This window comes from Manis javanica, chromosome 12, assembly GCF_040802235.1.
Source record: "Manis javanica isolate MJ-LG chromosome 12, MJ_LKY, whole genome shotgun sequence".
Lineage (NCBI taxonomy): Eukaryota > Metazoa > Chordata > Mammalia > Pholidota > Manidae > Manis > Manis javanica.
This window is the reverse complement of record NC_133167.1, coordinates 62613035-62639026: the sequence shown is the minus strand read 5'-3', so window position 1 is coordinate 62639026 and position 25992 is coordinate 62613035. Positions and strand designations below refer to the sequence as shown.

Sequence of the window (25992 nt, the reverse complement as noted above, 5' to 3'; positions counted from 1 at the left end):
TTGGGAGCACTTTTAACCTTTATTTGGCTTAGGTTTATTCGTGGGGGGGGGGGGCAACACAAATGGTATAAATTCTAGTCCTAAACACATGTGATAATAAACGTGTGCTTAGATATTCCCCAGGTATTTTCCCCATTTTTAATTTTCCTTTAAGTCTAAAGATAATAGGCAAATTCTCCCCACTGTCTTTCTCTCTAGGGCACCCCTACCCTCACCAATGTACCCCAGGTCAATGCTCTTGAATGAACCTAGTATAACTTCTCTGAAATTCTGGCTTCCGAAGATGTTTTCCAGTCCATTCCCTCAGCTTTTATAGGGTTTGTGTTTTTGTCTATCCTCCTCAGCATATGGCTATCTAAGAGCCAGAAACCTCCATGAAAAACACCAGCATCAATAGGCTTATCTCAATGGGTTTATACTGTATTAATCTACGGCAAGGATATCCTTCTTTTTCCCAATAGACCAGCCAAATTTTTTTTTGTTAAGATATGCTTGATTCAGAATTTTTAGTTCCATGCTTGAAGATCTTATCAAACATCTAGTCTTCTATATAACCAGAAAGGGAAGGTATATTTATAACTCAACATTTTCTTTGTCTTTTTCTAGCTTTTTAAGTTGGATGCTTATTTCATTTTTAAAGCTTTCTTATTTTTTAAGCTACAAATTCCTCTGTGAATATTTTATAACACAATAATGATCAAGATAACAAAATTTTATTGGGTACTTACCATTCAATGCAATATTATTATTATACTTACTATTACTATATTACTATATTAACATTACTATTGCAGAGGTGCAATGCAAAATACTCCTTATATATTATGTCATTAATCTTCACAAAGCCCAAGATGTGGACTATTATTATTCCTCATTTTATCAGTGAGAAAATTGAAGTGAAGAAAAATTAAGTAATTTCCCTAGGATCACAAAGAGAGGTAGCATGCAGGAAAGCTAGGTTTCCAACCCAGGTTTGCCTGAATTCAAAGAGTTCTTGCCTCTAACTCAGTGTATTTTATAGGAAAAAATGGAACAGAGAAGTGACATCATTTGGCTTTAGAGTAGTGTTAGAGTAAAAAAGCACCTCACAATTTAAACTAAGGGAGAGAAAAAGATACAGTTTATTAAGGGAATAATAACAATGCAACCCAAATTCAGAGAGCACAGTGCAAAGAGCAAGCAGTAACAGGTGTGCACAAACACCATCTGGGTTTCCAGGAACTTGATAGAAACCCCTTTTTCCCTACCTAATTCAAATTGTTATTAATTTGTGCTTTCCTGGCAGTATCTCAATTTACAAGAAAAAAAACCCAATTTTAATCCAAATGGCCATATTTTTAATGTACAGAACCATCACTGACAAGCATATTTTTATCCCAGAATAAAAATCGTCTGCTAATCCCAGACCTTGGCTCCAAGCCAGCTGGCTTTTTGATTTTATTATTTGCAACAGAATCGAAGATTCAGAGGGAATAAAAGAGCTGAACAGGAATATAACTCCCGACAATATTGTCTCTGCGCCTTGCACACTTACCCTTTTTGTCTCTCCCCAGGGGAAAAGCAGTTATTCTCACTTATGCCAAATCCAGTTGTTCCCCATAGCGGCGGAGTAAATCTTGGCACCAAGCACGCAGCCCAATAAAAAGTCAAGGCAGTGGGAGGTGCTCACGCAAGAGCGGCAGGTGGCTCCAAAGCCCCAAACTGTTCCATCCATTTTCTCCTAAAAATAAAAGGCTCTATTCACCAAAAACTTTTATATATTCTTGTAATTTTTCTTACAAAAAAGCCAATATGATAAGCAGGCAAAGAATAACAACAACTGGTTCACAAACCACGCCATCCTCTCATTACCCAGAGTAAGCAAATAATCCGGAGAGAGAACAAGTGGGAGAGGTTCGGCGTTCACTGTGTTCGCCAGACAAAACACGTCCTCTGCCTAAAGGGACCTGACCTCAAATTAGACATCTAAATTGCTCAGTTTGAGGAAAAGAATGTCCTTTCTGCACACCCATTTAACAGGAAATGAACCACCCAAAGCCTATGAGAGATGTGATGCTTTGTTTTAATATGATTTCTAAACACCATAGATTTCTTGTCATTTCTTCCCAGCCAGGGAGAATTGATCAATTGGAATTTACCAAAATTCAAGTTATTTAACCTTATTCTTGTCTCCTCCCTTCCATTTCCTCTCAATCTTTAAAAATCATTTTGTTGTAAATCCCCAGTGATTGTATGTAATTTTAACACAGTAACACTAGCTAAAAATTTTAGAGTTAAAATAATCACAATCCCACCCCACTGTAAAGTCAGCTAGTTTTCATTTTCCAGGCTTCCTTTCTCCTCTGAATTTGCATGCATTCAGTCTACATAGTGTAATCCTAGCATAGATTGATTTTTTTTAAATCCCTAACATTTTATCATGTTCTGATCTCTTTCTGTTTCTGTCTTCCTTAGTATCTATCTTCCTCAAGGATTGGGAAAGAAGGAAAAATCCAAACTAATGTTTTAATTATTTTACTAGGTATGATTGCTCTTGCCTATAAAAAGAATATGCTTAGATAAATGTTAAAGATACTAGTAAAAATGATGTGGTTACCTTATCAGTGGATTTCACTTATTTTACAGGTAAAATGGAAAGAATTGGTCATGTAGAAAAATCTAGTAATGAAGCTATTTTGAAGTTTGGTTGTACTGTGGATTGGATCGTTTCCTGTGGAGCAAACGATGTCCTGCAAGTACCACACTGGAACTCAGGAAATCTGTACCATGAGTATCCTGGAGCCCAAATACCAGCATTTTAAAGGGGATTTCTGTACTGTGTTGCACAGGTTGTAAGAAATTTAATTAAGATATACAAGTATTGTAATATAGCAGATGGCATTTTGCAATCTTGATTAAGTTTTTCTCCTCAAGCATTCTTGTAACCATTATATTCCTGTTTCCTTCCAGACAGCAGGTAACTTTCCATGCTTGCTGTCTTTAGGAAAAGAGAGTATGAAGGCAAGAAGAAAAAAATCATTGTTCAGCTCTGAGTCCCAATTCAGAGTCTTAACAAAAGTAGTCTTGGAAGTAAATTTTCTAACACAGGAGCCAGACAGGTTGAAAGAGAAGTCAGGTCTTCTCCAAAAGGGCTCAGGGCCTGCAAACCTGAGAGAGCAACCTGAAGAGAGAAGTATGGACACACAAGAGCAGGTTACCTGTCCCTCAAAAGTGAATTTTGAGCAGGGAAAGGGTGGGAAAGATTATAGAAGAACTCATCCACTACTTGGGTTTCATTCAGCATGAGCTAATTCATGTGTGACAGAGTCCAGACTATTAAATGGAAGCTAACATTTGAGGGGCTCTGTGGACAGAGGGGCTGATCTGGTGCCCAGGACTGCAGCTAGGGGGAGTGCAAGCCTCACAGAGAAGTGCTGTATCTCACATATCTCTGAGCAGACAGTGATGGCTGGGGGTGGGAATGGGAGTGGGAGGGTTCAGGCAGATACTAGATGTTCTGTGACTAGATTAGGGCATCCTCTCACATTCGGTGAATTCCTGCATGGTTTGGAAACACCGTCAAGAATCTCAGACCCTCCAAGAGAAAGTGGAGTTAATTAACATATTAGGTCACTGAACGAGGAAGACACACAGTGCAGGGGCAGCCGCAGAGCTGCTGGGCTTACAGCTCTCAGCCAGGGGTGCAGTAGCAAGAAAGGAACCCAACCAGGGCCACATGTGCCTCCAGGGGAGGGAGAACGTCTCACAGGCCAGAGCTCCCTCCTGATGCCAGGACTCCATGTACATGCCCATTCCTCTCCACGTGGGAATTTGTGTTCCCCCAGACAGAAAGGAAGGAAAAGAGGGAAGGGAGAGTTCCATACTTAATGTGTATTCACCCAAAAGAAGCTGAGTTGAAACCAAAGACAACAGTTGAGATAGAAAAACATCCCTGCACATATGTGTCCTCAGACTCTAAAATTAATAGCAGCTATGGAAGGATAAATATGCAAAGAGACCTTGGAAAATCCAAATAATTATTCCTTAGAAAAAGCAGAACGGGTAGCTGGGTTGGGCTACAGCAGCTTCTCGCCAGTGGCTAGCCATCAGTGGGGTCCAGCTTCTTGCTCTTCATGTGTCTGCCACCTCCTCTGCCCTGCCAGCGAGCCCATCTTCCCATGTGTGCAGATCAGCTTGCCTAGAGAAGGGATCGCCTTGGCCCAGCTCGCCTATTCGCTCCAAAGACTTCCTCAGGTGAGTCCCGCTGCCTGTCACAAGCTCTCTGCCCCCCCACCCCCACCCCATGCAGGCACACACATAGACCAGCTGAAGTTGAGTGAGGCAAACTTGGAGAGTAATATTGCCCGTATCTATATTAAATATGGAAGAATAGTACCCATTACATGAGTCACTGGGATCTAGATATTCCTGTTTGTAAATATGAGCTTTAATGAGGTAGTTTATGTGAGTTCTTCATGCAAGGCCTAATGTACAGAAGCCCTCAGTGTTAGCTGTCATTACCAAAAAAATTAGCTTAGAACAAAACCTTTGCCTGCTTTTTATTCTAAGTCTGCTTGAAACCTTGTTTTTTTCTTTCTTTCTCCCCTCTCTTTTTTCTTTAACTTTCCTCAGAAATTCTCTAATTATTCTCTGTAATTATTCCACACAAAAATCCTACCTCTCTAACAATACCAGAAAATCCTTTAGGAGTCTTTGCTGTTTTCTTCTGGAGCCTCCCCAACCCTGGAGGAGCAGTGTCAGGGCATAGGAAGTGCTTACATGACGGAACATTTTCAGTTATTCGTTTGCTTCGCTAGTTATTCATTTAATTGAACTGAAAATTTATTGAATTGAATTTGTTGAATTGGACTGAAATTTCCCATTAAAAAGACAGTAATTATTTGAAATACATAGGAATTTTACTAATGATACCTCTATAGCAGTGAGGCACTATGTGTGTGTGTAGTCTCCCAGACATGCCAGCCTTTTCCAGGCCTGTCTGACTTTGCTTGTGCTGTCAACCTGGAAAACACAATTTCATTCTTTCAAGATGTGTGCAAAGCCCATCTTCTTTATGAAACCTTTTTTAACATCACCCCAAGGTATAATGGACCAATCCCTTCTTCAGACCTCTCTAAACATTGTGCCTACCTTGTTATTATAGTAATTTATTTACTATGAATCATATGAACACCTCCTCCATGACAGTGTAAGCTCCCTGAAATCAAGAAGTATATTTTATTCATCTTTGTACTTTCAACATCTTCCATGGTTCTTTTGATGTCAAGATCATGTCATAGCATTCATTGAATATCAGATTGCTGCTGGACACCTACCTACGTGGTTTTACAGCTAGTGTAATGGGAAAGCAAGTTTAAGTAACCAATACAGAGTGAGAAAGCAAGTCAGAGAACAAAGAAGCTCAAGGTGATGCCACCATTTCTATGCTCCAGACCTTCTGACATGGGGAATCAAAAAGACACAACAGCAGAAAATACAAAATGGTTTCAGACCTACTTTATGAATCTAAAAGATAAACTGTCATTTTTTAAACATTTGTCATGGGAAACTTCAGATATACACAAAAAATAGACAGAATAGTTTAATGGAATCTCCAACTTCAAGAGTTATCAACATGTGGCAAGTCATACCATCTATGCCCTGATTCATTTTCTCTCTCTACTAGATTACTTTAAAGCTAAATCTAGACATCAAATCATTCCTTCTGTAAGTATTTCATGATATAGCTCTAAAAGATAGTGAATCTTTTATTAGAAATAATCATAATGTCACTATCCTAAAAATATTTTCTTAGTGTCATCAAATATACAGTGTTCAAATTTCTTCCATAGCCTCGTTATTGTTTTTTCAGAGTTTAATTATCAGAATCCAAATGGGGTCCACACTTTACATTTGGCTGGTGTATTTCTTATCTCTTTTAGACTATAGGTCTTTCCCTTTTTTCCCCTTCTAATTTATTTGTTGAAAGACCTGGGTAATCTGTCCTATAGAGTTTCCCACAATCTGGATGGGGTGAATGAATCCTCATACTATGTAAATCATGTCCTCCAGTTCCCTGTACTTCCTGTAGACTAGTAGATAGATTTTCAGCCCTGATAAGTAGAATTTTTTGTTATGATGGAAATGTTCTATATATCTGTACATGTGGCTGCTGCACTAGTGTGATTGAAGGATTTAACTATTTTATTTTATTTTGATTAATTTAAATTTATGTATCACAAATGGCTAGTGTCTACCATACTGGACAGCACATAGAGGTTAATTCAAATTTAAATTGAAATAGATACATGTTGCTAATGGCTACCGTATTGGATTCAGGTTTTCTTATCAAGAAAACTTTACAATGGTGAGCTTCCACTAGGGGGTGAAAATGCCTGGTTGTCTGTAATGTTAGCTGCCCATTGATGATCATTATAGATATTCATTAATTCACTGGGGGGTAGCAAAATGATCATATGCTATTTCTATCATTCCTTCCTCATTTATTAGCTTACATCTATCAAGAGAAATTTCTCATCAGCGATTTGATTGTTCTGAGGTATTACTCATCTTGATGCTTGAATTGCTCCATTTTTGGCCCATGGAAGCCTCTTCAGATTGGCTCCTGGATCCTTTGTCATGACACCAGTAGTCTTCCATAGCTTCCTTCCTTTCTGATGTAACAAGATATTCCAAGATTGCCATAATCACTTACTGCCCCAGATAATCAGCCACTTCCTCAAGAGGCTCTGGTTCCTTTTGTAGGGAAGTTGTATTTGGAAACCACAGTCTGGGGGCTGGGGTGGATCACTGAGACTGGGTTCATTATTGGTCCTAGGACTTTCCAGTAGACAGAACTAGGAAATATTTTAATAGAAAATAATTTGAATTCAAATTTAGGATTTCATGGTTTTTACTTAACTTCTCTGATTTGCATTTGTAACTCTTTTATGTTGAAAATCTTGGACCTTAATGAATTAACATAATTATTTGTCTTCTTTATTCTATTACATACATAATAGTTTAGAATAACTATACCAATATTATTATTAACAATGTGGCTACTGGAAAAAATTTGAGTTTGTTCATTTTTGCAGTTCTTTTTGTCTTAGGGTACAACTCAGTCCAAATTGTTGTTTTAAAATATCTTGAAATAATTCTTCTCAAGTAGTTAAGCTACCCACTCAATCCGCAATTGGGTTTATTAATCTCATTTTTTTATTTTCATAGTTATTTTATTTTATTTTAATCATGTAAAATATTTACATGACTCCAAAATCTCTAAGAAAAGTATTTCGGAAATGTCTAGCTTCTATCACTATCTCTCCTTGTGTCCCTTTCTACCTCTCTAGAAAAATTTTTTTAAATTAAATTTTAGTTTATCTTCCACTTAAACTGTTAAGTCTGGAACTTAAAAAAATTACCTTGAGCCACAAGCATCCCCACTTTATTTCAGCAGGCCTGTTCTGTCCTTCCTTCTTTCCATTTGATTTGCCCAAGGTGAGAAGGATGGCGGGAACACCACCAATGACAGCTTGTGTGAATGTGGTTCTGGTCAGCAGTCAGAAATACCAAGTTGTTTCATACTGCTTTTAATGTTTGTTAGGGTCACAAAGTAAATCTGAAACCATTTCATATTTTCTGCTGTTATATCCTTTGCTCTCTCAGAATCAAAATGACTGCAGCCATGAATCAGCAGCATCAAAAGTAGTATATCGTCAGTGAGAATTTCAGGATCATGCAGTTCCTGAATCCTGGGAAAAGAAATCATTTGGGGAAATAGTTTAGTCATTATTCTGCTAGGTCTGCATTTTATGCACTTTAGGTAACTATTATTATAATCAACACCAAGAATAGAGCTTTCATGATAACCATGAAAATGAACCTCAAAGATCTGCAGCTACAGGGAATGCAATTGACTGGGACCCCTAGCAACTGATGTGCTCTGAAATCTGTTGCAGCATTTTTCAAAAACAGTGTCTTTACTCAGATACTATATATAAACCATAAAACTCATCCTTGGAAAGCATACAATTCAGTAGTTTTTTTGTACATACACAAAGTTGTGCAACCACCATCATTATCTACTTCCATAACATTTTAATCACGCCAAAACAAGTACTGTAACCATCAGCAGCATCCTCATTTCCAGCTCCCTTCAGCTATGGAAACCACTGTCTTACTTTTTGTCTCCATGGATATGCCTAGTCTCAATATTGCATATAAATGGAATTATATAACATGCAGTCTGGCTTCTTTTGCATCCCACAGTGTTTTCAAGTTTCATCCATTGAATTGCTGAGCATACGTTTAACTTTTTGAGGAACTGTTAGACTGTTTTCCAAAGCAGCTCCACTATTTTACATTCTTACCAGCAATGTGTGAATGTTCTCCTTTCTCCACATTATGGCCAACACTTGTTATTGTCCATCTTTGTAATCATTGTCCATCCCAGTGGATGTGAAGTGTACCTCATTGTGGTTTTTATTTGCATTTTCCTAAGATTAGTGATGTTGAGCATCTTTTCATGCTAATTGGTTACTTGTGTATCTTAATTGGAGAAATTTCTATCCAAATCATTTGCCTACTTTTGTGTTACTCATCTTTTTATTATTGGATTGTATGCTTTATATATTCAGATACAAATCCCTGATCGGATATTTGATTTGCAAATATTTTCTCCTGTCTTGTGGGTTGTCTTTCACTTTTTTGCCCATCATGGCAGTTGCACAGAGACCATGATGCTCATAGCTGCTCCCAGCCAATGGCTGAATAGGGTATGATACTAAGGCAGCCTCATTCCTAGCAGATGCAGGACTACTCAACTTTGGCTCAAGGTGAACCTGGCTCAAAAGTCATTATCTCCATAGCTGAGTTTACCTCAAGAACTCCTGGAAGACTTATCAACCCTTCTTAAGACTGCTCCGTGGTAGAGGATGCCTCCATCCAATCTTCCTTCCATTTCTTCTTCATTGGGATCAGACTTGCATCATAGTGTGACAGCTCTCAGTCTTTCCCAGCTTCTGCCCCATATTCTCCACATCAGCATTTCCCCTTCTAAATCTTTGCAAATCGAATTCCATCTTGGGTCTGCTTCTTCGAGGAGCTGTACTAACACACTGTGCACTGGCAATCCCTACAGTAAAAAATGAGTTTAAAGGTTCAAGTTTTTTCTCATCAGCGATTTGATTGTTCTGAGGTATTATTCATCTTGATGCTTGAATTGCGCCATTTTTGGCCTTCTGCAATAGATGGTGGTAGTAACCACAGGCAAAAGCAGAAGTAGAGATTTGAACTCTAATTTGCTATGATGTTTCTAATCAGAGGAAAGAACAATAATTTTTTTAGCCAGATGGATCATTCAAGCTCTGCCACTTGCTAATTTTGTGATTTTTTAAAAAATTTTATGTTGGTATCATTAATCTACAATTACATGAAGGACATTATGTTTACCAGGCTCCCCCTTCACCAAGTCCCCACCACATCCCCGTTCACAGTCACTGTCCATCAACATAGTAAGATGCTGTAAAATCAAAAATCACTACTTGTCTTCTCTGTGTTCCACATCCCTCCCAGTGCCCCCCCAAGCACTATACATGTTAATCGTAATGCCCCTTTTCTTTTTTACCCACCCTTATCCCTCCTTTTTCATTCGTTCTCCCAAGTCCCTTTCCCTTTGGTAACTATTAGTCCATTCTTGGGTTCTGTGCTTCTGCAGCTGTTTTGTTCCTTCAGCTTTCTTTTATTCTTATACTCTACATATGAGTGAAATCATTTGGTGCTTGTCTTTCTCCACCTGCCTTATTTCACTGAGCATAATACCCTCTAGCTCCATCCATATTGTTGCAAATGGTAGGATTTGTTTTTTCTTATGGCTGAGTAATATTCCATTGTGTATATGTACCACATCTTCTTTATCCATTCCTCTACTGATGGACATTTAGGTTGCTTCTATATCTTGGCTATTGTAAAAAGTGCAGCGATAAACATAGGGATGCATCAGTCTTTTTCAAACTGGAGTGCTACGTTCTTGGGGTAAATTCCTAGGAGTGGAATTCTTGGGTCAAATGGTATTTCTATTTTGAGCATTTTGATGAACCTCCATACTGCTTTCCACAATGGTTGAACTAATTTACATTCCCACCAGCAGTGTAGGAGGGTTCCCCTTTTTCCACAGCCTCACCAACATTTGTTGTTGTTTGTCTTTTGGATGGTAGCCATCCTTACTGGTGTGAGATGATATCTCATGTGGTTTTAATTTGCATTTCTCTGATGACAAGCAATGTGGAGCATCTTTTCATGTGTCTGTTGGCCATCTGAATTTCTTTTTTAGAGATCTGTCTATTCAGCTCCTCTGCCCATTTTTTAAGTGGATTATTTGCTTTTTGTTTGTTGAGGTGTGTGAGCTCTTTATATACTTTGGATGTCAACCCTTTATCGAACCTGTCATTTACGAATATATTCTCCCATACTGTAGGATACCTTTTTGTTCTATTGATGGTGTCCTTTGCTGTACAGAAGCTTTTCAGCTTGATATAGTCCCATTTGTTTATTTTTGCGTTTGTTTCCCTTGCCTGGGGAGATATGTTCAAGATGAGGTCACTCATGTTTATGTCTAAGAGATTTTTGCCTATGTTTTTTTCTTAGAGTTTTATGGTTTCATGACTTGCATTCAAGTCTTTGATCCATTTCGAATTTACTTTTATGTATGGGGTTAGACAGTGATCCAGTTTCATTCTCTTACATGTAGCTGTCCAGTTTTGCCAGCACCATCTGTTGAAGAGCCTGTCACTTCCCCATTGTATGTCCATGGCCCCTTTATCGAATATTAGTTGACCATATATGTTTGGGTTAATGTTTGGAGTCTCTATTCTCTTCCATTGGTCTGCAGCTCTGTTCCTGTGCCAGTACCAAATTGTCTTGATTACTGTGGCTTTGTAGTAGAGCTTGAAGTTGCGGAGTGAGATCCACCCCCACTTTATTCTTCCTTCTCAGAATTGCTTTAGCTATTCAGGGTCTTTGGTGTTTCCATATGAATTTTTGAACTATTTGTTCCAGTTCATTGAAGAATACTGTTGGCAGTTTGATAGGGATTGCATCGAATCTGTATATTGCTTTGGGCAGGATGGCCATTTTAACGATATTAATTCTTCCTAGCCAGGAGCATGGAATGAGTTTCCATTTGTTAGTGACCTCTTTAATTTCTCTTAATAGTGACTTGTAGTTTTCAGGGTATAGGTCTTTCACTTCCTTGGTTAGGTTTATTCCTAGGTGTTTTATTCTTTTTGATGCTATTGTGAATGGAATTGTCTTCCTGATTTCTCTATTAGTTTATTGTTAGTGTATAGGAAAGCCACAGATTTCTGTGTGTTAATTTTGTATTCTGCAACTTTGCTGAATTCCGATATTAGCTCCATACTAGTTTTGGAGTGGAGTCTTTAGGGTTTTTTATGTACAATATCATGTCATCTACAAATAGTGACAGTTTAACTTCTTCTTTACCAATCTGGATTCCTTGTATTTCTTTGTTTTGTCTAATTGCCATGGCTAGGACCTCCAGTACTATATTGAATAACAGTGGGGAGAGTGGGCATCCGTGTCTTGTTCCCGATCTCAGAGGAAAAACCTTCAGCTTCTCACTGTTCAGTATGATGTTAGCTGTGGATTTATCATATATGGTCTTCATTATATTGAGGTACTTGCCCTCTATACCCATTTTGCTGAGAGTTTTTATCATGAATGGATGTTGAATTTTATGGAATGCTTTTTCAGCATCTATGGCCTTGATCATGTGGTTTTTGTCTTTCTTTTTGTTGATGTGGTGGATGATGTTGATGGATTTTCGAATGTTGTACCATCCTTGCATCCCTGGGATGAATCCCACTTGGTCATGGTGTATGATCCTTTTGATGTATTTTTGAATTTGGTTTGCTAATGTTTTGTTGAGTATTTTTGCATCTATGTTCATCAGGGATATTGGTCTGTAGTTTTCTTTTTTGGTGGGGTCTTTGCCTGGTTTTGGTATTAGGGTGATGTTGGCTTCATAGAATGAGTTTGGGAGTATTCCCTCCTCTTCTATTTTTTGGAAAACTTTAAGGAGAATGGGTATTATATCTTCTCTGTATGTCTGATAAAATTCCGAGGTAAATTCTTCAGGCCTGGGGGTTTTATTCTTTGGTAGTTTTTTGATTACCGCTTCAATTTCGTTGCTGGTAATTGGTCTGTTTAGATTTTCTGTTTCTTTCTGGGTCAATCTTGAAAGGTTGTATTTTTCTAGGAAGTTGTCCATTTCTCCTAGGTTTCCCAGCTTGTTTGCATATTGGTTTTCATAGTACTCTCTAATAATTCTTTGTATTTCTGTGGAGTCCGTCGTGATTTTTCCATTCTCATTTCTGATTCTGTTGATTTGTGTTGACTCTTTTTCTCTTAATAAGTCTGGCTAGAGGCTTATCTATTTTGTTTATTTTCTCAAGGAACCAGCTCTTGGTTTCATTGATTTTTGCCATTACTTTATTCTTCTCAATTTTATTTATTTCTTCTCTGATCTTTATTATGTCCCTCCTTCTGCTGACCTTAGGCCTCATTTGTTCTTCTTTTTCCAATTTTGATAATTGTGACATTAGACCATTCATTTGGGATTGTTCTTCCTTCTTTAAATATGCCTGGATTGCTATATACTTTCCTCTTAAGACTGCTTTTGTTGTATCCCACAGTAGTTGGGGCTTTGTGTTGTTGTTGTCGTTTGTTTCCATATATTGCTTGATGTCCATTTTGATTTGGTCATTGATCCATTGATTATTTAAGAGTGTGTTGTTAAGCCTCCATGTGTTTGTGAGCCTTTTTGCTTTCTTTGTACAATTTATTTCTAGTTTTATGCCTTTGTGGTCTGAAAAGTTGAATGGTAGGATTTCAATCTTTTGAAATTTACTGAGGCTCTTTTTGTGGCCTAGTATGTGGTCTATTCTGGAGAATGTTTCATGTGCACTTGAGAAGAATGTGTATCCTGTTGCTTTTGTAAGTAGAGTTCTGTGGATGTCTATTAGGTCCATCTGTTCTAGTGTTTTGTTCAGTGCCTCTGTGTCCTTACTTATTTTCTGTCTGGTGGATCTGTCCTTTGAGTGAGTGGTGTGTTGAAGTCTCCCAGAATGAATGCATTGCATTCTATTTCCTCCTTTAATTCTGTTAGTATTTGTTTCACATATGTTGGTGCTCCTGTATTGGATGCATATATATTTATAATGGTTATATCCTCTTGTTGGACTGAGCCCTTTATCATTATGTAATGTCCTTCTTTATCTTTTATTACTTTCTTTATTTTCAAGTCTATTTTGTCTGATACTAGTATTGCAACACCTGCTTTTTTCTCTCTGTTGCTTGCATGAAATATCTTTTTCCATCCCTTGACTTTAAGTCTGTGCATGTCTTTGGGTTTGAGGTGAGTCTCTTGTAAGCAGCATATGGATGGATCTTGCTTTTTTATCCATTCTATTACTCTGTGTCTTTTGATTGGTGCATTCAGTCCATTTACATTTAGGGTGATTATTGAAGGGTATATACTTGTTGCCAGTGCAGGCTTTAAGTTTGTGGTTACCAAAGGTTCAAGATTAGCTTCTTTACTATCTTACTGTCTAACTTAACTCACTTATTGAGCTATTATAAACATGGTCTGATGATTCAATTTCTCTCCCTTCTTATTCCTTCTCCTCCCTTCTTCATATGTTGGGTGTTAAGTTCTGTGCTCTTTTTAGGAGTGCTCCCATCTAGAGCAGTCCCTGTAAGATGCCCTGTAGAGGTGGTTTGTGGGCGGCAAATTCCCTCAATTTTTGCTTGTCTGGGAATTGTTTAATCCCTTCTTCATATTTAAATGATAATCGTGCTGGATACAGTATTCTTGGTTTGAGGCCCTTCTCTTTCATTGCATTAAGTTTATCATGCCATTCTCTTCTGGCCTGTAGGGTTTCTGTTGAGAAGTCTGATGGTAGCCTGATGGGTTTTCCTTTGTTCGTGACCTTTTTTTTCTCTCTGGCTGCCTTTAATACTTTGTCCTTGTCTTTGATCTTTGTCATTTTAATTATTATGTGTCTTGGTGTTGCCCTCCTTGGATCCCTTGTCATGGGAGTTCTGTGTACCTCTGTGGTCTGAGAGGCCATTTCCTCCCCTAGTTTGGGGAAATTTTCAGCAATTATTTCTTCAAAGACACTTTCTACCCCTTTTTCTCTCTTTTCTTCTTCTGGTACCCCTATAATGTGGAAATTGTTCCTTTTTGGTTGGTCACACAGTTCTCTTAAAATTCTTTCATTCCTGGAGATCCTTTTATCTCTCTCTGCATCAGCTTCTCTGCATTCTTGTTCTCTGTTTTTCTAGTCCATTAATGGTCTCTTGTATCTCGTCCATTCTGTTCTGAAGTCCTTCCAGAGCTTGTTTTATTTCTGTATTCTCCCTCATTAGTTCTTGCATATTTCTCTGCAAGTCCATCAGCATGGTTATGACTTTTGTTTTGAATTCTTTTTCAGGAAGACTGGTTAAATCTATCTCCCCAGGTTCCTTCTCAGGGGAAGATGTAGAAGATGTCGAAGCTGTCTGGGTTAGTCTTGTCTGGATCAAATTTTTTTGCCTTTTCATGTTGATGGGTGCAATTATGAACTATGGACTCATCTGTCAGCTGGCAGAACCAAGACTTTCCACTTGCTCCTGGCCTCTTTACTGGGACAACTGTGACCCCTAGTGGCTTGTGTTGGGCAATTGCGTGTAGACTGGGTCTCTGTATCTTGCCCAGCGATATGGAGGAAGCTCCCTTGCTGTGGGCATGACCAGCCTCAGGCTGCTGCTGTGCTATGGTGGGGCCCCAGAGGGGTAATGTACGGGCGGCTGTTTGGCTGTTTACCTCTGTGAGGGGTCTCAGAGCTGTTGCCCAGGAGGTTAGTGTTTCCGGAGTTCCCTGGAATTTCCAGCTGCTGGACTGTGACCCGGGATGCTTCCATCCAGCTGTGGGTTCCCTGTCCCTTTAAGACTTTCAAAAAGCACTCGCTTTTCTTTGTCACAGGGGCGCTGGCTTTGGGACCCACTCACAGGTCTTACTGTCCTGTTTCCCTAGTTTCCAGCACCCCATGCATACACTGTGTGTGCACTCTGGCATGGATGGCTAGGTCTGGGTGTTTAGCAGTCCTGGGCTCCCTCTCCCTCCCCATCCAGCTCCTCTCCTCCCGCCGGGAGCTGGAGTGAGGGGCCTCGGGTCCCATCGGGCTGCGGCTTGCATCTTACCCCTTTCACCAGGTGCTGGGTTCTCACAGGTGTGGATGTAGTCTGGCTATTGTCCTATGTCTTCTGGTCTCTCTTTTAGGGATAGTTGTATTTGTTGTATTTTCAAAAATACATATGTTTTTGGGAGGAGATTCCCACTGTCCTACTCATGCCGCCATCTTGGCTCCTCCTGCCAATCTAATTTTGTGATTTTGATGAGTTATTTAACCTCCCTGCACCGTAGTTTCCTTATCTGCAAAATGTGCACAACAGTGCTGTCTCCCTGAATTGTTTGGCAAGTTAATTAAGATAATGTAAAAAGCTTCTAGTCAAGTTCTTGTCACATAGTGGGAGCAGACCAAGTGTTAGTATCCTTCCCATGGGCCCTCAGCTGGGACTCAGCAGCATCACGTTCAGCTAACTGTTCCAAGGCAGGCAACAGCTTCCCTCTAGGATGAGGCGCACACACCTGGTAGGAGTGAGCAGGGTGGCAGCAGTCAACTTCTCACTTGTGTGTCCCTTGGGCTCCCTTTCCCTGATCTGGTCTGGCCCAGCCATTGCCCTCACAGGCTCCTGGCCACTGGGGGCATGTGCCTTTTTGATCAGGGTTCCGAACCAGGTCCGGGCACAGAGCTTCCCACCAGGGCAGCTCAGACTTCATGCTGGCAGAGCCTTCCCCCCACTTCCCTCAGTAGAATGTTTGTGCTGCTCTGGATCGGCTCCCATTCGCTTCCAGTCACCATTGGCTTCCCAAGAGCTCTGCCTCTCACCTGCAGTTTTAACCAACTTCCTGCTTTCTTTCTTTTTCTTTAATCTTTAAACAAAGTCTGCTCCTTTCTATTGTGGTAAACTTCTTCATACTGGCACCCCTCCAATCTGTCTCTTCCCTTCCACAGACACTCAAAATTCCAAAGAGTCTTTGCAGTAAGGAGGAATTTTGAAGAAAATCTCTAGGCATCCTTGCATGTCCCAACTCCAACAAAAATCATGTTGTGGTTGCAAGTGTAGATTATTGGTATATAACACTGTGCGGTGAAGATTACAAAATTAGTTTTTACCTATCAGAAAGTACATAGAAAATAAAAATATAATTTTAATTCTGTAAGCTTATATTTTAAAGCTTTAAACTCTATAAACTCCCTGTTAGCTAGAAATGGTCTAGAAAGTATAATTTAAAAGCCAGGATAATACCTAAAGAAAAATAACTTTCACCGCCATGTTAAGTAAAAACATCTGACAAAGTATGGGGTTCTGTGTAAAAAAAGAGTAGGGTGACCCTACGAGGCAGATGGGACCCCAAACCTGGACCAAGAGTCAAATAATTTGTTTCTCAATACATCACCCTTTGTCTGGTCTATATCTGATGAGTAAATAGAAATCTCAGCGAATTCCCTTCACAGATCCCAGGGAGCGCTCTGGCTCTCCGTCAGTCTTCCAACCAACCCCCGGCGCTCTGCCTGTAGCCTTGGCCACCTCTTGGGCCCAGCAGGCCGTTTCTGTGTCCAGTCCCCCCCCGGACTCACCTCCCCTGCCCTCCTGCATCCTCGGCACCCTCAGACTCCAGAGGTAGGAGGGGAAGCAGGAGAAAGGAATACCATCTGTTAGCCACAGGCCCTTTCTGCTCCTTTCTATGCTCCTGACTTACTTCAGGACACAATGGTCGGCTACAAAGCCCAAAGGAATCTTAATAAATCTTAAATAATCTAAATTAATTATTTGAAACCAACTCAAGCATTTGCTATTATTTTATTTACCCTCTTGCATGTACTAAGTACTCATATGTACAACTATTTTTAAATTATAGTGTTTTATCTTTTGATTTTGTAAATAATATAAGCTTATTAAAAAATATATCAAGTACATAAAATTATAAAGATAAAAACCACCTGAAATCCCACTATCTAGAAATGGCCACTTTGTCTAATTTAGCAAACATCTTTCATAATATTTCTATATACCACCCATGTATTTAACCTTCTTCCAATAAATCTTGGCTAGAGAACACAAGGTGGGGGAGCTACTTATTTAGGACACATACATCCGTGTATGTTGGCTTATAGCTGACATTCTCAGAGGAGAGACAAAGGCGATACAGAACTTTCCTGAGATTTGAATTGCATCTATCAGATTCCGCAGAACTTCTCTCCCTTTGTCCCCCTCTCCCAGGGCCACCTCCTCCGTGAGCACCTGCGTCCCTATCAGAGAACATGTAAGGGTTGGCTTCTTTCTCTTGGGACCATGTTGTGTTTCAGGGGCTCAAAGGCCACCTCCTCTTTTCCTTCAAGGCAGTGTTTTTATTGGGTACTCTTCTGTTCTTAGGCCAAGAAACTTGTCAACTCTGAGGTCATTTGGGAAAACAGATTGTTTTTTTGTTTATGGAAGCATTTGAAAGCCTGATGTTTTCTTGGGAGCCTTTAGCAGCATCTTGTGTAAATCGTGGATACCACTGTAAATAGGAAGAGAATTTCCCTGCATTTTTCACCTCTGTAAGTCTGTAGAATAAATATTTGGAAGACAGGAAGTGGCTTTAAATTAAATCTTCTTCCCTTACTATTTCTAAATTATGAAAAATAAAACCACTAAACATACCAACAATTCTCAAAGTTTGGGGTTACTTCTATTCACAAGAGGAGCTCAAATACACATATTTTTAGGCCTGAACCCTAGAAACCCAATCAGAAGGCCTTGGATGGGTCTCCAGAATTTGTATCTTTAACAAACACAACAGGGAATTCTGAGGAAGTAGCCTTTGTTGTGGGTTGAACTGTGTCCCCCAAAAAGATTTGATGAAGTCCTAATCCTTGGTACTTGTGAATGTGGCATTATTTAGAAATAGGTTGTTTGCAGATGTAATAGTTAAGATGAGCTCATATTGGACTGGGACAGGCTCTAAATCCAATGACCGATGTCATTAGAAGGAGAAAGAGACAAAGACACAGACATACAGGGAACAAGACCATGTGAAGACAGGAGTTTGGTCGGGCAGCTGTGTCTGGGGAGGTCGCTCCCTGAGCACTGGGTGAGACCTCAGCCTGGACGGGGAGGCTTCTTGACTCTGGTGGAGAAAGAATTCAGGAACAGGTCTGACAAGAATAGGTAAGGAAGGAATTCTTCAAGCGAGAGTAGTAGTGAATGGCAGCAGCCGTGCAGGCAGCAGAGAGCGAGGAAGAGCAGAGGGAGGAGGGGGAAGCTCACTGAGTGCCTTCTCAGCACTGGACAGATCCCTTGTCCACTCCAAAGCCAGGCTCACCTGGCGCCGGTACCTGCACAGCATGAGAATTAAGCCCCTACCACCCCAGGATTTGGGGGAACTGCAGAGCACTGGATGGAGTGAGTTTATGTTCTGAAAACTTCCCAAAGACAAAGAAAGGAGATTTTGGGGGCAGGTTACTAAAGAGCATGATTGTACAGCCACAGTCCTGTCTGGGTCACCCAGGTGACAGGAACTTGCAGGCCCAAATCAGAGCTCTCAGCAGCCCTTCCCTACTTGTCTGAAGTAGGACAGAGAGAGTGAAGACTTGACTTAAGTGTAGAAAATTGAATGAAATAGTGAAGTAACAAAGATGCTTATCACTGGAAGAGGGAAGAAATAAAACACAATAATTTGTACAGTGAGAAGTATTTATTTAAGGCAAAGTATACACTCGAAGGAAGGGGAGTGCGGGTAACTTCAGAGAGGAGGTGCACTTAAGGCCTTAGGATTCTGTCTTTTAAGGCTTTCAAGAATAGGGCAAAGGGGTGGTGTAGACTTGACTTGTGGTGTCATGATGTCTCTCTCTGGTGAGAGACATTATGTCACCATCCATAGTCTGTCCTCTAGATGTTCTGTAAAATTAACTTAACACAAGGAATTTTTTGATCCTGTTCTTCTCCAAGGTAGTGGTTACCCTCAAGCAGTGGGGACATATCATTTAGGACTGCTTGCCCAGCCTTAAGATAGGGTCGGTTATTGGCTGATTACCATAAAGTATGTTAGGAATCTTACCTCTACTCCCTGGTTTAGAAATGGAGTCTTAGCCTTAAGAAAGAGTCACTTCATTCTCACTATACTGTTTATATCTGCATCACAGGCAGGAAAGCTTAATCACGATGCTTGTCCCGTGTCCCTGCCCCAACTCAGGGGCAGAGATCAGCTTTGCCTCCACAGGCCCAGGGGACACCAAAGACTGCCAGCAACCACCAGAGGCAGATTCTTCCTTAGAGCCTTCCGAGGGAGTTTGTCCCTGCTGACACCTTGATTTCAGCTTTTTAGCCTCAAATACTGTGAGAGAATAAATTTATGCTCCTTTAAACCATCCTAGTTTGTTATGAAGCCATATGTTGCTGAAAGGTTCATTAAAGTCACCTTGAAATAAGGACCGGGTTTTAATTGAGCCAAACTAAGGATTTAAGCCTGGGAAGCATAGCTTTTGCTAAAATAGGATGTGCTCCGACACGCTACAATCATATGATGGTTGTATATCCTTGGGGAGACAAGCAAAAAAGAACTTCAAAGGGGTACATTTCTTTACATGAGATACATGATGTGAAGAAATGGGGGTAGAATGCATCCTGGTGCTGAAGGAAGCTGAGAGGAAGGGCACACATTCTTGCTTATATTTCAGCAGGAATCAAGATACTGATTGTTTAAATTTTAAGTTAATTAGCAGATGAGTTTTCACTAAGTTTTGTTCAGTTTTCATGGATGGCCATTTTGAAATACCCACAGTTTATGAAACCTTCAGTACTTAGGCTTTTTTGGTGGTCCCTAGTTTGGTAGCCAGCTTTTCTTCAGTTCACACCTAGGAGATTAATAATATGCCTCACACTTCATTTTAGGAAACATTGCTATGCATAACTAACACAAACATGTTAAATACATATCAATTTAATGTGCTTAATGGTTGATTCTATGACATTTCAAATTAATGAGGAACTGGGAGACTTACCCATGGGTACCTTAGGTTGTGCTAGACAAACATTTGACGATGGTTAATAATCTAGAGAGACCCATTCTTGTTCTTCGGTGCCAAGGACAAATGCTGTCTAAAACATTTAATAGTATCTGTATTAGATTTCTATGGGTGCTAAAACAGATTACTGTAAACTCAGTGGCTTACAACAACACACATTTATTAGTTTACAGCTCTGGAGGTCAGCAGTCCGAAAGGGGTATCACTGAGCTTAAGTCAAATTGTTGGCAGGGCCATGGGGAGGCCTTCAGGAGGCTATAGAATCTGTCTCCTTGCCTTTTCCAACATGCATTGCTTGGCTTCTATATGTAAAACCAGCAATGGCTGGTTGAATCCTCCCACATCACATTACTTTTATACTGACTCTCCTGCTTCACTCTTCCACATTTGAAGATTTGTGATTCCATTGGGCCTACCTAGATAATCCAGGCTATTCCTGTATTAAGGTTAGTTAATTAGCAACCTTTATTCCATCTGCAGCCTGAATTCCTCTTTACCATGTAATGTAGCATGTACAGGTCTGCAGGTTAGAACATGAACATCTTTAGGAGGCTGTTATTCTGCTACCACAATAACCAGTCTTTGTACTCATTTAAAATTCTTTGTCATTTCCTCCTTTTAAAAATCTTTACAATGATTCTCTGTGAGAAATCAGATATAATCACCATTGCTGTTTTATAAATGGGCTGAGAGGTAGTAAGAGGTAATGATAAACCCCACATCACTGAGGCAACTTGTTTTTTAATTCAAAAAATATTTATAAGTAATAGCAAAGTTGGAATTAGAACCCAGATGCCTGGTTCTCTACCAAGTTTTCTCTCCACCATTTGACTCAGCTCTGCTCTTCTCAAGAAATGATTTAAAACTCATGGCCAAGTCAGTTGATGGAGATATTTAAGTCTATATTGTCTCACAGTTGTTAAGAGATTCAAAAGAATAAAAAGATCATTCTTCTCCTCCTGCCTCCCAAAAGGAGAGCCAAACCTAAGAGCTCTGGGTCCGGATCCTGGGTCCAGCCCCATAGCTCCACAGCATCACACTCCACCACTCCTTCAGGGAGGGGCGTTATGGGCTTTGTGCTATAGGGACTACTTGGGGTTTTTTTTGAAAGGTTGGCCCCAGGAGAAGCTAAGCTAACTCTGCTTCCTGACAGCAATGGTGACGTGGCTAGCATGTGTGTTAAAGACATGGTGGATCACCTAGAGTGGAGAGTGTCAACTGTCTTGAGACTGGAAAGGGAGAGGATTGGGGTTATGGGAGTTTCTGTGAGTGCCGGACTCCTGGCACCTACTGGTAAGGAGCACTGCAGATGGAATGGCTATGTGGATACTCTAAGGCAGCTGAGTAAGTAGGTAGTGTTAAATAAATAGTTATTAAATAAATGTAGCTGAAATTCTAAAACTGGCTCTCAATAAAAAGTGAATTAAGCTGTGATTTTGTTGTATCTTACTGTGATCATTAAATTTTATGTGTCAACTTGGCTAGGATATGGTACTCGTGTGTTTGGTCAAACACTAGTCTAGATGTTATTGAAAAGATGTTTCATAGGAGTGATTTCTATATACAATCAGTTGACTTTAAGAAAAGGCAATTAAGCTTGATAATGTGGGTAGGCCTCATCCAATCAGTTGAAAATTTTCAGTGCAAAACTGAGGTTGCCAAAGAAAGAAGGGATTCTGCCATGAGACTGTAGAACAGAACTTCTGCCTGAGGTTCAAGGCAGCTGGCCTGCTCTCTGCATTTCAGACTCAAGACAGCACCATCAACTCATGCCTAGTTTTCAGCCTACTGAGCTGTCCTAGAGTTCAATGTTGCCAGCCTTCACAATCACATGAGCCAATTTCCTAAAACCTCTCCCTATGCACAACACAGAGGAAATGCCACTGTCACTCACTTTAAAGGAAGACTCATCATAAAGAGGTAAATGAAAAAAAAAAGAGAGTCTTTATTAAATTAGAAGACACTGGAAACTGGGGGCTGTCATTCTGCTCTGATGGGTTTTAAGGACAGGTGGTTTTTTCAAACCCCGAAATGGCTATTTGAGGCTGGTCAGCCATCTCCATCCTGATTTTCCTTTATACTGTCTGTGCCCCATGACACGTCCCCATTCTGCCCCACACAAGCTGAACCAGCTTAAGTAGAGGGGGGAATTCATTGATTCCTGTAGAAGTGCTGGACCATAGACAAAATGGACCGAATCCAGAGTCTGGAACCTGGGCTCATACTCCCTGGTCTTGTCTCTAATTGCTTTTTAAGTCTGCCTCGTTCTCTTCTATTCTAGAAAATTCAACCATATTGATTTTCTCCATGCGCGGAGGAAAGTGACCTCTAGCAGGTCTGGGCTTTCACCTTCCCACTGTCTCCCATGTCAGAGAGAGGGTGCGCGAGCTTCTTGTAAGGCCCAGACAGCATATACTGGAGGCTTTGCAGGCCTCTGGGGGTCTTCGGTGTCTTTCATATGGTCTTTATTGCAAGTATTCAATTCTGCCATTGTAGCTTGGAGCAGCTGTAGACAATATGTAAATAAATGAATAAGTTTATCTATGCTGCAATAAAAAGTTTGTGTATGAAAATCAGAGAAAGTTCTAAAAAAACTTTGCTTACTAGAAAAGGCAGCAGATAGACTGGAATAAAATATTTGCCAAGCACGAATCTTACAAAGAACTCCTATCTAAAATATGCAAAGAACTCTCTAAATGTGACAATAAGAAAAAAAATGATCCAATTAGAAAATAGCAAAAAATTTGAATAGGCACTTTACCAAAGAAGATAAACAGATGGCAACTAACCACATGGAAAGATGTTCAAAATTGCTAGTCACTAGGGAAATGCAAATTAAAACCACAATGAGATATTACTACAAACCTGTTGAAATGATTAAAATAAAAATACTGACAGTTCTAAATGGTAGCAAGGATGCAAAGAAGCTGGGTCTGTCACATGTTGCTGGACATATGATCCAGCAAGTGCATGCCTGAGCACTTATCCTAGAAAGTGAAAACTTTTCACGCAAAAGCCTATATACAAATGTTTATTTTTAATAGCCCAAAACTGCAAGCAACCTAAATGTCCTTCAAAAGGTGAATGGTTAAAAAAACTGTGGAACATCCATATCATGGAATACTACTCAGCTGTACAAAGGAACAGACTACTGACACACATGACAACTTGAATGGCTTTCAAGCATGAGAGAAATAAAACAAAACAGAAAGAAACTACTCAGCTCTGTCATTGCAGTGCAAATGCAGCCATAGACAATACAATGAATAGGTGTGGCTATGCTACATTAAAACTTTATTTCCACAAACAGGCAGTGGTGGTGGGCTAGATTTGGTCTTTAGGAGGTCCAAGCTGTAGTGCTGCTTTTGTCATTTGAACTTGGTTGTATCATTTAAACTCAGTGAGCCTCACTCAGTTTCTTCATCTGTAAAATGAACAAGTTACACTTGATCTCAAAATCTCTAATAACTCCATGACTCTACAATTTCAGACCATCACATTCTTTTGCACTCAACTTCTAGCCTGAATGTATTTTTTGAGGTGTGTATGTACTTTAAGAGATACATAAAATACTGAAAATTTATTTCACACAGTGTCTTACAAAAGCCAGAAAAAACTAACTAAAAAATATACAGCAATTAACCATTCTTTCTCCAAGTTTGACGGAAAGTAGGGGAGAAAACTGCTGGGAGAGGAAGCATCAGGTCCTTCTACAGTTTATAGAATTTAACAGATTAAATACAGCAAGCAAGTTAGTGAATGAGTTCCAAGTATACACTCTCATTGAACCAGAACACAGGGTATTGGGGCTTGATCACAGCCGTCACACAAGAGGAAAATTGAAAGTCTTTCTTTGGAAACTTCACAGCATCACTTATTAAATAAGCACCCTGGGAGCTAAAGAATTATTTAGCTCAACAGCAGCAAGACATCATAAAAAGAGGAATGGCGACATGAGTCCTTCCAACAACTGAGCAGTTTGTTCAGAGGAGGGAAGTTAACATGTTAAAAAAGCAGTATCAGTTATAATGATAGTAATAATAACTGAGTTTTATATATGTGTTTAGGCTACAACCTACTTTCAAGGAGAACTGAGTACATTAACCCTCTCAACCCTACATTGCTGGAATACTAACAAATACTACACTATTATTCTCATCAAACAGGTGAAAAACCAATAAAGGCACTCACATCACATTTACACATGTTCAAGTTTCAGTATGCCCAGTATAATTTCAGGGGACATATTTCGTTGAATATTGTATGGAACTTATTCCATATCACAAACAATATACTATTTTGGTAGGAATAGTAAACAATAAATAGGAACAATAAAACTCAATTTTCAAATAAAAGGTTCCATGTTATTTTAATCCTTACAATAACCCAGTAAGGTAGGCTGAATTTGTGATGTGAATCCCAAATGATAGCTGAGGAAATTGATGTACAGTGAGGTCAAATGGCATGCCCACACTCACCTCACTAGCCAGAAGCCCTAAATGAATGCCAGAATCCAGGTCACCTAGCTTAGAAAACAATTCCATGTGTTATTCATAATTCATAAGCAGAAGTTTCATCTTGGATGACTGAAGTGAAATAGGAACAGTAATGTGTCTTTAGGACTGGCATCATAAACTGTCTCTTCAAATACCCACATTTTTTTATATTGACATCTTAAGGTGGGTGCATGTATACTAACTGTGGTCCTACACATGGAAAGTGTCCTGTCACAGTCACATAGCAAGGTTGGGGGAGTAACAAGAGCCAGAATAGTCAACTGAGGAGATGAGAGGGTACCGCTCATGTTTTTCTCCAACTCTGCCCACAAAGGCATTAACCAATCTTTCTCAGCATACACAAGTATTCACTAGTTCCTCCACCCTGAATACTCTGCCCCCAATCAGTTATTTCCAACCCAGTCCTCAGCTTTCATTTCAAGCACCGCTTCCTTAAGGAAGCCTTCTCTGACCTCTGGTCCTTTGCAATGTGTTCTTCTTTTCTTCAGCACACTTAACTTAGCTAGCACTTATGTATCCACTTTGGTGATTATATGATTATTGTCACTCTTCCCAGCTACAGAAGTTGGAAATCCCATGACAGCAGGAATCGTGTGTATATTCACTCATCACCACATCCCCAGCACTTAGCTAAATGTCTGGCCACATGGTGGCACCCAATAACTATTTACTGAATAAATCTATAGATGGATAGATGGGTGCATGGACAGACAAATGAGAAAATTTATGGTCTAACACAGGATGGCTGGGTAAAATGCAGGATGTCCAGTTAGATTTGGATTTCAGATAAACACTTACATGTATATCACTTACTTACAAGTATGTCCCATGCAGTATTTGGCACATACCTACCCTAAAGAACTATTCATTGTTTATGTGAAGTTCAAACTTACTATATTTTTATTTGTTAGATCTAAATGTTGAAGCTGGAAAAACCTTGGAAACAATAGTCCAAATCTTACATTTTAAAAGAGAGAAATACTAACAGACAGCTACAGAACTCTACACCCAAGAGCAGCAGGATACACATTCTTCTCAAGTGCACATGGAACATTTTCCAGAATAGACCACATACTAGGCCACTAAAAGAGACTCAGTAAATTCAAAAAGATTGAAATTCTACCAACCAATTTCTCAGACCACAAAGGTGTAAAACTAGAAATAAATTCTACAAAAAAAAACAAAAGGCTCACAAACACATGAAAGCTAAACAACATGCTCTTAAATAATGGACCAATGATCAAATTAAAATAGAGATCAAGCAATATATGGAGACAAATGACAACAATAGCACAAAGCCCCAA

At 39.6% G+C, this 25992-nt stretch overlaps 1 long non-coding RNA gene across 1 annotated transcript in view; it reads right to left on the bottom strand.

Annotated features, from left to right (window-relative positions):
* LOC118973279 (uncharacterized) overlaps positions 1-25992 on the bottom strand; it is a 147876-nt gene that overhangs the window by 11492 nt on the left and 110392 nt on the right. The window contains exon 2 of the long non-coding RNA XR_005062544.2: positions 1535-1720. This is a non-coding gene — a long non-coding RNA (uncharacterized lncRNA). The remainder of the gene's footprint in view (positions 1-1534; positions 1721-25992) is intronic.